This window comes from Carcharodon carcharias, chromosome 15 (assembly GCF_017639515.1).
Source record: "Carcharodon carcharias isolate sCarCar2 chromosome 15, sCarCar2.pri, whole genome shotgun sequence".
NCBI classification, from domain to species: Eukaryota; Metazoa; Chordata; class Chondrichthyes; order Lamniformes; family Lamnidae; genus Carcharodon; species Carcharodon carcharias.
In genome coordinates, this window is record NC_054481.1 from 80,541,259 (window position 1) to 80,552,494 (window position 11,236).

The 11,236-nt window shown below is 48.5% G+C and overlaps 2 pseudogenes; both read right to left on the minus strand.

Moving 5' to 3' along the window:
- Positions 1-118: 118 nt before the first annotated feature.
- Positions 119-2,093, minus strand: LOC121288412 (annotated as a pseudogene).
- Positions 2,094-6,765: 4,672 nt separating this feature from the next.
- LOC121288413 lies at positions 6,766-9,366 on the minus strand (annotated as a pseudogene).
- Between the last annotated feature and the right edge of the window lie 1,870 nt (positions 9,367-11,236).

Genomic DNA, 11,236 nt, shown 5'->3' on the forward strand with positions numbered 1-11,236 from the left:
GTTGCTGTTCCTATTGTTACTGTTGCTGCTGCTGCTTTTGTGGCTGCTGTTATTGCTGTTCCTGTTGCTGCTGTTGTTCCAGTTGCTGCTGTTGCAGCTTTGGCTGTTATTGTTGCTCTTGCTGTTGCTGCTGATGCTGTTGCTGCTGTTGCTGCTGTTCCTGTTGCTGCTGTTGTTGCTGTTCGTGTTGATGCTGCAGATTTGACTGTTATTGTTGCTCTTGCTTTTGCTGCTGCTGTAGCTGCACCTGTTGCTTCTGTTGCTGTTGCTGCTGCTGTTGCTGCTGCAGCTTTTCTTGCTTTTGCTGTTTCTGCTGTTGCTGTTTCAGCTGTTGCTGCTGCTGTTGCTCTTCCTGCTGCTCTTGCTGTTCCTGCTGTTGTTGCTACTGCTACAATTGCTGCGGTTGTTGCTCCTAATGCTGTTGCTGTTCCTGTTCCTGCTGTTGCTGCTGCTGTTGCTTCTGTAGATGCTGTTCCTATTGCTGCTGTTATTGTTGCTTTTCCTATTGCTGCTGATGCTGTCGCTGTTGCTGTTGCTGTCGCTTCTGCTGTTGCTCTTGTTGCTGCTGTTGCTGCTGCTATTTCTGCTGTTAATGCTGCTGCTCTGGTTCCACTTGCTGCTGTTGCTCCTGCTGTTGGTGCTTTTGCTGTTTTGCGATTGATGCTGCTGTAATTTTCCTATTGTTGCTGTTGTTGCTGCTTCTGCTTTTGCTGCTGCTGTTGTTGCTGTTGCTGCTGCAGCTTTTGTTCCTCTTGCTGGTGTTGGTTCTTTGGCTGTTATTGTTGCTCTTGCTGTTGCTGCTGATGCTGTTGCTGTTGCTGCTGCTGTTGCTCTTGTTGCTGTTCCTGTTGCTGTTGCTATTGCTGTTCCTGTTGCAGTTGCTGCGGCTGCTGTTATGCTGCTGTTGCTGTTGCTGCTGCTGCTGTTACGATTCCTTTTGCTCATGTTGCTGCTGTTGTTGCTGCTGTTCCTATTGCTGCTAATGCTGTTGCTGCTGTTCCTGTTGCTGTGGTTCCTGCTGCTGTTGCTGTTCCTGTTGCTGTTGCTGTTCCTGTTGCTGTTCCGGCTGTTGATGCTACTGCTACAATTGCTGCGGTTGTTGCTCCTAATGCTGTTGCTGTTCCTGTTGCTGCTGTTGCTGCTGTTGTTGCTGCTGTAGATGTTGTTCCTATTGATGCTGTTATTGTTGCTTTTCCAATTGTTGCTTATGCTGTCGCTGTTGCTGTTGCTGCTGTTGCTGTCACCACTGTGGTTGCTCTTGTTGCTGCTGTTGCTGCTGCTGTTGCAGCTGCTGCTGCTACAATTGATGCTGCTGTTTTTGCTGTTCCTATTGTTATTATTGCTGATGTTATTGCTGCTGTTATTGCTGCTGCGGATGTCGCTGTTGCAATTTCTGCTGTTAATGCTGCTGCTGTGGGTCAACTTGCTGCTGTTGCTCCTGCTGTTGTTGCTGTTGCTGTTTCTGCAATTGATGCTGCTGTAATGTTCATATTGTTGCTGTTGTTGCTGCTGCTGCTATTGTTGCTATTCCTGCTGCAGCGTTTGTTCCTCTTCCTGGTGTTGCAGCTTTGGCTGTTATTGTTGCTCTTGCTGTTGCTGCTGATGCTGTTGCTGCTGCTGTTGCTCTTGTTGCTGTTCCTGTTGCTGTTGTTATTGCTGTTCCTGTTGTCACAATTGCTGCTGCTGCTGTTATGCTGCTGTTGCTGCTGCTGCTGTTGCTGTTACGATTCTTTTAGCTCATTTTGCTGCTGTTGTTGCTACTGTTCCGATTGCTGCTAATGCTGTTGCTGCTGTTCCTGTTGCTGTTGTTCCTGCTGCTGTTCCTATTCCTGCTGCTGTTGCTGTTCCTGTTGCTGTTCCTGCTATTGTTGCTCCTGCTACAATTGCTGCGGTTGTTGCTCCTAATGCTGTTGCTGTTCCTGTTGCTGCTGTTGCTGCTGTCGTTGCTGTTCCTGCTGCAGCTTTTGTTCCTCTTGCTGGTGTTGCATCTTTGGCTGTTATTGTTGCTCTTGCTGTTGCTGCTGATGCTGTTGCTATTGCTGCTGCTGTTGCTGTTGTTGCTGTTCCTGTTGCTGTTGTTATTGCTTTTCCTGTTGTTGCAATTGCTGCTGCTGTTATGCTGCTGTTGCTGTCGCTGCTGCTGCTGTTACGATTCTTTTTGCTCATGTTGCTGCTGTTGTTGCTACTGTTCCTATTGCTGCTAGTGCTGTTGCTGCTGTTCCTGTTGCTGTTGATCCTGCTGCTGTTGCTGTTCCTGCTGCTGTTGCTGTTCCTGTTGCTGTTCCTGCTGTTATTGCTACTGCTACAATTGCCGTAGTTGTTGCTCCTAATGCTGTTGCTGTTCCTGCTGCTGCTGTTGCTGCTGTTGCTGCTGTTGTTGCTGCTGTAGATGCTGTTCCTATTGCTGCTGTTCCCATAGCTGCTGTTCCTGTAGCTGCTGCTGTTGCTGCTGTTGTTTTTGCATGTGCTGATCCTGTTGCTGCTGTTGCTTCTGCTGTTGCTGTTCCTATTGCTGCTGTTGCTGCTGTTGTTCCTGTTCCTATTGCTCCTTTTCCTGTTGCTGCTGTTGCCGTTCTTTTTGCTGTTGTTGCTTCTGTTGTTGCTGATTTTGCTGTTGCTGCTGATGCTGTTGCTGTTGCTGCTGCTGTTGCTACTGTTCCTGTTGCAGTTATTGCTGCTGCTGCTGAAGTTCCTGCTGTTGTTGCTACTGCTATTATTGCAGCGGTTGTTGCTCCTAATGCTGTTGCTGTTCCTGTTGCTGCTGTTGCTGCTGCTGATTCTGTTCCTATTGCTGCTGTTTCTGTTGCAGTTGCTGCTGGTGCTGCTGCTGTTGCAGCTTTTGATGCTACAATCGCTGCTGCTGTTTTTGGTGTTCAAGTTGCTGTTATTGCTGATGCTGTTGCTGCTGTTCCGGCTGCAGCTGCTGTTGCTGTTGCTGTTGCTGCTGCTGTTGCTGCTGCAGCTTTTCTTGCTTTTGCTGTTTCTGCTGTTGCTGTTTCAGCTGTTGATGCTGCTGTTGCTGTTCCTATTGTTACTGTTGTTGCTGCTGCTTTTGTGGCTGCTGTTATTGCTGTTCCTGTTGCTGCTGTTGTTCCAGTTGCTGCTGTTGCAGCTTTGGCTGTTATTGTTGCTCTTGCTGTTGCTGCTGATGCTGTTGCTGCTGTTGCTGCTGTTCCTGTTGCTGCTGTTGTTGCTGTTGGTGTTGTTGCTGCAGATTTGACTGTTATTGTTGCTCTTGCTGTTGCTGCTGCTGTAGCTGCACCTGTTGCTTCTGTTGCTGTTGCTGCTGTTGTAGCTGCACCTGTTGCTGGTGTTGCTGTTGCTGTGCCCGCTGCTGTTGTTGTTCCTGCTTCTGCTGTTGCTGTTGCTGTTGTGTTGTTTTTGCTGTTACTATTGCTGCGGTTGTTGCTGCTATTGCTTTTTCAGTTGCTATTGCTGCTGCTGTTCCTGTAGCTGCTGCTGTTGCAACTGTTGATGCTGCTGTTGCTTATCCTTTTGCTGCTGTTGCTGCTGTTGTTCCTGTTCCTCTTGCTGCTGCTGCTGCTGTTCCTGCTGTTAAGCTGCTGTTGCTGTTGCTGATGCTGTTGCTGTCACTGCTGTTCCTGTTGCTGCTGCTGTAGCTGCACCTGTTGCTGCTGTTGCTGTTGCTGTCCCTGCTGCTGTTGCTGTTCCTGCTTCTGCTGTTGCTGTTGTGTTGTTGTTGCTGTTGCTGTTGCTGCTGTTCCTGTTGCTGCTGCTGTTGCTGCGCCTGTTTCTGCTTTTGCTGTTGTTGTGCCTGCTGTTGTTGCAGTTCCTGCTTCTTCTGTTGCTATTGCTGTTGTGTTTTTGCTGCTGCTGTTGCTGTTGTTGTTGCTGTTCCTGTTGCTGCTATTCCTGTTGCAACTGCTGTTGCTGTTGCTGTTGCTGCTCATACTGTTGCTGCTGCTATTGCTGCTGTTGCTACTCCTGTTGCTGCTTTTGCTGCTGCTGTTGCTGTTGTTGCTGTTGCTGTTGTTGCTGTTCCTTTTGCTGTTGTTGCTGCTGCTGCTGCTCTTCCTGCTGCTCTTGCTGTTCCTGCTGTTGTTGCTACTGCGACAATTGCTGCGGCTGTTGCTCCTAATGCTGTTGCTCTTCCTGTTGCTGCTGTTACTGCTGCTTTTGCTGCTGTTGTTGCTGTTCCTGCTGCAGCTTTTTTTCCTCTTGCTGTTGTTGGTTCTTTGGCTGTTATTGTTGCTCTTGCTGTTGCTGCTGATGCTGTTGCTGTTGCTGCTGCTGTTGCTCTTGTTGCTGTTCCTGTTGCTGTTGCTATTGCTGTTCCTGTTGTTGCAGTTGCTGCTGCTGCTGTTATGCTGCTGTTGCTGTTGCTGCTGCTGCTGTTACGATTCTTTTAGCTCATGTTGCTGCTGTTGTTGCTGCTGTTCCTATTGCTGCTAATGCTGTTGCTGCTGTTCCTATTGCTGCTAATGCTGTTGCTGCTGTTCCTGTTGCTGTGGTTCCTGCTGCTGTTGCTGTTCCTGCTGCTGTTGCTGTTCCTGTTGCTGTTCCGGCTGTTGTTGCTACTGCTACAATTTTGCGGTTGTTGCTCCTAATGCTGTTGCTGTTCCTGTTGCTGCTGTTGCTGCTGTTGTTGCTGCTGTAGATGTTGTTCCTATTGATGCTGTTATTGTTGCTTTTCCTATTATTGCTGAAGCTGTCACTGTTGCTGTTGCTGCTGTTGCTGTCGCCACTGCATTGCTCTTGTTGCTGCTGTTTCTTCTGCTGTTGCAGCTGCTGCTGCTACAATTGATGCTGCTATTTTTGCTGTTCCTATTGTTATTATTGCTGATGTTATTGCTGCTGTTGTTACTGTGCCTGTTCCTGCAGTTCCAGCTGCAGCTGCTGTTGCTGTTGTTCTTGTTGCTGATGTCGCTGTTGCTATTTCTGCTGTTAATGCTGCTGCTGTGGTTCCACTTGCTGCGGTTTCTCCTGCTGTTGCTGCTGTTGATTTTTCTGCGATTGATGCTGCTGTAATGTTCCTATTGTTGCTGTTGTTGCTGCTGCTGCTGTTGCTGCTGTTGTTGCTGTTCCAGCTGCAGCTTTTATTCCTCTTGCTGGTGTTGCAGCTTTGGCTGTTATTTTTGCTGTTGCTGTTGCTGCTGATGCTGTTGCTGTTGCTGCTGCTGTTGCTCTTGTTGCTGTTCCTGTTGCTGTTGCTGTTGCTGTTCTTGTTGCTGTTCCGGCTGTTGTTGCTACTGCTACAATTGCTGCGGTTGTTGCTCCTAATGCTGTTGCTGTACCTGTTGCTGCTGTTGCTGCTGTTGTTGCTGCTGTAGATTTTCCTACTGCTGCTGTTATTGTTGCTTTTCCCATTGTTGCTTATGCTGTCACTGTTGCTGTTGCTGCTGTTGCTGTCGACACTGCGGTTGCTCTTGTTGCTGCTGTTGCTGCTGCTGTTGCAGCTGCTGCTGCTACAATTGATGCTGCCGTTTTTGCTGTTCCTATTGTTATTATTGCTGATGTTATTGCTGCTGTTGTTACTGTTCCTGTTGCTGCTGTTCCAGGTGCAGCTGCTGTTGCTGTTGTTCTTGCTGCTGATGTCGCTGCTGCTATTTCTGCTGTTAATGCTGCTGCTGTGGTTCACCTTGCTTTTTTTGCTCCTGCTGTTGGTGCTTTTGCTGTTTCTGCAATTGATGCTGCAGTAATGTTCCTATGGTTGCTGTTGTTGCTGCTGCTGCTGTTGCTGCTGTTGTTGCTATTCCTGCTGCATCTTTTGTTCCACTTCCTGGTTTTGCAGCTTTGGCAGTTATTGTTGCTCTTGCTGTTGCTGCTGCTGTTGCTCTTGTTGCTGTTCCTGTTGCTGTTGTTATTGCTGTTCCTGTTGTCACAATTGCTGCTGCTGCTGTTATGCTGCTGTTGCTGTTGCTGCTGTTGCTGTTACAATTCTTTTAGCTCATGTTGCTGCTGTTGTTGCTACTGTTCCGATTGCTGCTAATGCTGTTGCTGCTGTTCCTGTTGCTGTTATTCCTGCTGCTGTTGCTATTCCTGCTGCTGTTGCTGTTCCTGTTGCTGTTCCTGCTATTGTTGCTCCTGCTACAATTGCTGCGGTTGTTGCTCCTAATGCTGTTGCTGTTCCTGTTGCTGCTGTTGCTGCTGTCGTTGCTGTCGTTGCTGTTCCTGCTGCAACTTTTGTTCCTCTTGCTGGTGTTGCATCTTTGGCTGTTATTGTTGCTCTTGCTGTTGCTGCTGGTGCTGCTGCTGTTGCTGCTGCTGCTGCTACAATCGCTGCTGCTATTTTTGGTATTCAAGTTGCTTTTATTGCTGATGCTGTTGCTGCTGTTCCGGCTGCAGCTGCTGTTGCTGTTGCTGTTGCTGCTGCTGTTGCTGCTGCAGCTTTTCTTGCTTTTGCTGTTTCTGCTGTTGCTGTTTCAGCTGTTGATGCTGCTGTTGCTGTTCCTATTGTTACTGTTGCTGCTGCTGCTTTTGTGGCTTCTGTTATTGCTGTTCCTGTTGCTGCTGTTGTTCCAGTTGCTGCTGTTGCAGCTTTGGCTGTTATTGTTGCTCTTGCTGTTGCTGCTGATGCTGTTGCTGCTGTTGCTGCTGTTCCTGTTGCTGCTGTTGTTGCTGTTCGTGTTGATGCTGCAGATTTGACTGTTATTGTTGCTCTTGCTTTTGCTGCTGCTGTAGCTGCACCTGTTGCTTCTGTTGCTGTTGCTGCTGCTGTTGCTGCTGCAGCTTTTCTTGCTTTTGCTGTTTCTGCTGTTGCTGTTTCAGCTGTTGCTGCTGCTGTTGCTCTTCCTGCTGCTCTTGCTGTTCCTGCTGTTGTTGCTAATGCTACAATTGCTGCGGTTGTTGCTCCTAATGCTGTTGCTGTTCCTGTTCCTGCTGTTGCTGCTGCTGTTGCTTCTGTAGATGCTGTTCCTATTGCTGCTGTTATTGTTGCTTTTCCTATTGCTGCTGATGCTGTTGCTGCTGTTCCTGTTGCTGTTGTTCCTGCTGCTGTTGCTGTTCCTGCTGCTGTTGCTGTTCCTGTTGCTGTTCCTGCTGTTATTGCTACTGCTACAATTGCCGTAGTTGTTGCTCCTAATGTTGTTGCTGTTCCTGCTGCTGCTGTTGCTGCTATTGCTGCTGTTGTTGCTGCTGTAGATGCTGTTCCTATTGCTGCTGTTCCCATAGCTGCTGTTCCTGTAGCTGCTGCTGTTGCTGCTGTTGTTTTTGCATGTGCTGATCCTGTTGCTGCTTTGCTTCTGCTGTTGCTGTTCCTATTGCTGCTGTTGCTGCTGTTGTTCCTGTTCCTATTGCTCCTTTTCCTGTTGCTGCTGTTGCTGTTCTTTTTGCTGTTGTTGCTTCTGTTGTTGCTGCTTTTGCTGTTGCTGCTGATGCTGTTGCTGTTGCTGCTGCTGTTGCTACTGTTCCTGTTGCAGTTTTTGCTGCTGCTGCTGAAGTTCCTGCTGTTGTTGCTACTGCTATTATTGCAGCGGTTGTTGCTCCTAATGCTGTTGCTGTTCCTGTTGCTGCTGTTGCTGCTGCTGATTCCGTTCCTATTGCTGCTGTTTCTGTTGCAGTTGCTGCTGGTGCTGCTGCTGTTGCAGCTTTTGATGCTACAATCGCTGCTGCTGTTTTTGGTGTTCAAGTTGCTGTTATTGCTGATGCTGTTGCTGCTGTTCCGGCTGCAGCTGCTGTTGCTGTTGCTGTTGCTGCTGCTGTTGCTGCTGCAGCTTTTCTTGCTTTTGCTGTTTCTGCTGTTGCTGTTTCAGCTGTTGATGCTGCTGTTGCTGTTCCTATTGTTACTGTTGTTGCTGCTGCTTTTGTGGCTGCTGTTATTGCTGTTCCTGTTGCTGCTGTTGTTCCAGTTGCTGCTGTTGCAGCTTTGGCTGTTATTGTTGCTCTTGCTGTTGCTGCTGATGCTGTTGCTGCTGTTGCTGCTGTTCCTGTTGCTGCTGTTGTTGCTGTTGGTGTTGTTGCTGCAGATTTGACTGTTATTGTTGCTCTTGCTGTTGCTGCTGCTGTAGCTGCACCTGTTGCTTCTGTTGCTGTTGCTGCTGCTGTAGCTGCACCTGTTGCTGGTGTTGCTGTTGCTGTGCCCGCTGCTGTTGTTGTTCCTGCTTCTGCTGTTGCTGTTGCTGTTGTGTTGTTTTTGCTGTTACTATTGCTGCGGTTGTTGCTGCTATTGCTTTTTCAGTTGCTATTGCTGCTGCTGTTCCTGTAGCTGCTGCTGTTGCAACTGTTGATGCTGCTGTTGCTTATCCTTTTGCTGCTGTTGCTGCTGTTGTTCCTGTTCCTCTTGCTGCTGCTGCTGCTGTTCCTGCTGTTAAGCTGCTGTTGCTGTTGCTGATGCTGTTGCTGTCACTGCTGTTCCTGTTGCTGCTGCTGTAGCTGCACCTGTTGCTGCTGTTGCTGTTGCTGTCCCTGCTGCTGTTGCTGTTCCTGCTTCTGCTGTTGCTGTTGTGTTGTTGTTGCTGTTGCTGTTGCTGCTGTTCCTGTTGCTGCTGCTGTTGCTGCGCCTGTTTCTGCTTTTGCTGTTGTTGTGCCTGCTGTTGTTGCAGTTCCTGCTTCTTCTGTTGCTATTGCTGTTGTGTTTTTGCTGCTGCTGTTGCTGTTGTTGTTGCTGTTCCTGTTGCTGCTATTCCTGTTGCAACTGCTGCTGCTGTTGCTGTTGCTGCTCATACTGTTGCTGCTGCTATTGCTGCTGTTGCTACTCCTGTTGCTGCTTTTGCTGCTGCTGTTGCTGTTGTTGCTGTTGCTGTTGTTGCTGTTCCTTTTGCTGTTGTTGCTGCTGCTGTTGCTCTTCCTGCTGCTCTTGCTGTTCCTGCTGTTGTTGCTACTGCAACAATTGCTGCGGCTGTTGCTCCTAATGCTGTTGCTCTTCCTGTTGCTGCTGTTACTGCTGCTTTTGCTGCTGTTGTTGCTGTTCCTGCTGCAGCTTTTTTTCCTCTTGCTGGTGTTGGTTCTTTGGCTGTTATTGTTGCTCTTGCTGTTGCTGCTGATGCTGTTGCTGTTGCTGCTGCTGTTGCTCTTGTTGCTGTTCCTGTTGCTGTTGCTATTGCTGTTCCTGTTGTTGCAGTTGCTGCTGCTGATGTTATGCTGCTGTTGCTGTTGCTGCTGCTGCTGTTACGATTCTTTTAGCTCATGTTGCTGCTGTTGTTGCTGCTGTTCCTATTGCTGCTAATGCTGTTGCTGCTGTTCCTATTGCTGCTAATGCTGTTGCTGCTGTTCCTGTTGCTGTGGTTCCTGCAGCTGTTGCTGTTCCTGCTGCTGTTGCTGTTCCTGTTGCTGTTCCGGCTGTTGTTGCTACTGCTACAATTTTGCGGTTGTTGCTCCTAATGCTGTTGCTGTTCCTGTTGCTACTGTTGCTGCTGTTGTTGCTGCTGTAGATTTTCCTACTGCAGCTGTTATTGTTGCTTTTCCCATTGTTGCTTATGCTGTCACTGTTGCTGTTGCTGCTGTTGCTGTCGACACTGCGGTTGCTCTTGTTGCTGCTGTTGCTGCTGCTGTTGCAGCTGCTGCTGCTACAATTGATGCTGCCGTTTTTGCTGTTCCTATTGTTATTATTGCTGATGTTATTGCTGCTGTTGTTACTGTTCCTGTTGCTGCTGTTCCAGGTGCAGCTGCTGTTGCTGTTGTTCTTGCTGCTGATGTCGCTGCTGCTATTTCTGCTGTTAATGCTGCTGCTGTGGTTCACCTTGCTTCTTTTGCTCCTGCTGTTGGTGCTTTTGCTGTTTCTGCAATTGATGCTGCAGTAATGTTCCTATGGTTGCTGTTGTTGCTGCTGCTGCTGTTGCTGCTGTTGTTGCTATTCCTGCTGTATCTTTTGTTCCACTTCCTGGTTTTGCAGCTTTGGCTGTTATTGTTGCTCTTGCTGTTGCTGCTGATGCTGTTGCTGCTGCTGTTGCTCTTGTTGCTGTTCCTGTTGCTGTTGTTATTGCTGTTCCTGTTGTCACAATTGCTGCTGCTGCTGTTATGCTGCTGTTGCTGTTGCTGCTGTTGCTGTTACAATTCTTTTAGCTCATGTTGCTGCTGTTGTTGCTACTGTTCCGATTGCTGCTAATGCTGTTGCTGCTGTTCCTGTTGCTGTTATTCCTGCTGCTGTTGCTATTCCTGCTGCTGTTGCTGTTCCTGTTGCTGTTCCTGCTATTGTTGCTCCTGCTACAATTGCTGCGGTTGTTGCTCCTAATGCTGTTGCTGTTCCTGTTGCTGCTGTTGCTGCTGTCGTTGCTGTCGTTGCTGTTCCTGCTGCAACTTTTGTTCCTCTTGCTGGTGTTGCATCTTTGGCTGTTATTGTTGCTCTTGCTGTTGCTGCTGGTGCTGCTGCTGTTGCTGCTGCTGCTGCTACAATCGCTGCTGCTATTTTTGGTATTCAAGTTGCTGTTATTGCTGATGCTGTTGCTGCTGTTCCGGCTGCAGCTGCTGTTGCTGTTGCTGTTGCTGCTGCTGTTGCTGCTGCAGCTTTTCTTGCTTTTGCTGTTTCTGCTGTTGCTGTTTCAGCTGTTGATGCTGCTGTTGCTGTTCCTATTGTTACTGTTGCTGCTGCTGCTTTTGTGGCTGCTGTTATTGCTGTTCCTGTTGCTGCTGTTGTTCCAGTTGCTGCTGTTGCAGCTTTGGCTGTTATTGTTGCTCTTGCTGTTGCTGCTGATGCTGTTGCTGCTGTTGCTGCTGTTCCTGTTGCTGCTGTTGTTGCTGTTCGTGTTGATGCTGCAGATTTGACTGTTATTGTTGCTCTTGCTTTTGCTGCTGCTGTAGCTGCACCTGTTGCTTCTGTTGCTGTTGCTGCTGCTGTTGCTGCTGCAGCTTTTCTTGCTTTTGCTGTTTCTGCTGTTGCTGTTTCAGCTGTTGCTGCTGCTGTTGCTCTTCCTGCTGCTCTTGCTGTTCCTGCTGTTGTTGCTACTGCTACAATTGCTGCGGTTGTTGCTCCTAATGCTGTTGCTGTTCCTGTTCCTGCTGTTGCTGCTGCTGTTGCTTCTGTAGATGCTGTTCCTTTTGCTGCTGTTATTGTTGCTTTTCCTATTGCTGCTGATGCTGTCGCTGTTGCTGTTGCTGTCGCTTCTGCTGTTGCTCTTGTTGCTGCTGTTGCTGCTGCTATTTCTGCTGTTAATGCTGCTGCTCTGGTTCCACTTGCTGCTGTTGCTCCTGCTGTTGGTGCTTTTGCTGTTTTGCGATTGATGCTGCTGTAATTTTCCTATTGTTGCTGTTGTTGCTGCTTCTGCTTTTGCTGCTGCTGTTGTTGCTGTTGCTGCTGCAGCTTTTTTTCCTCTTGCTGGTGTTGGTTCTTTGGCTGTTATTG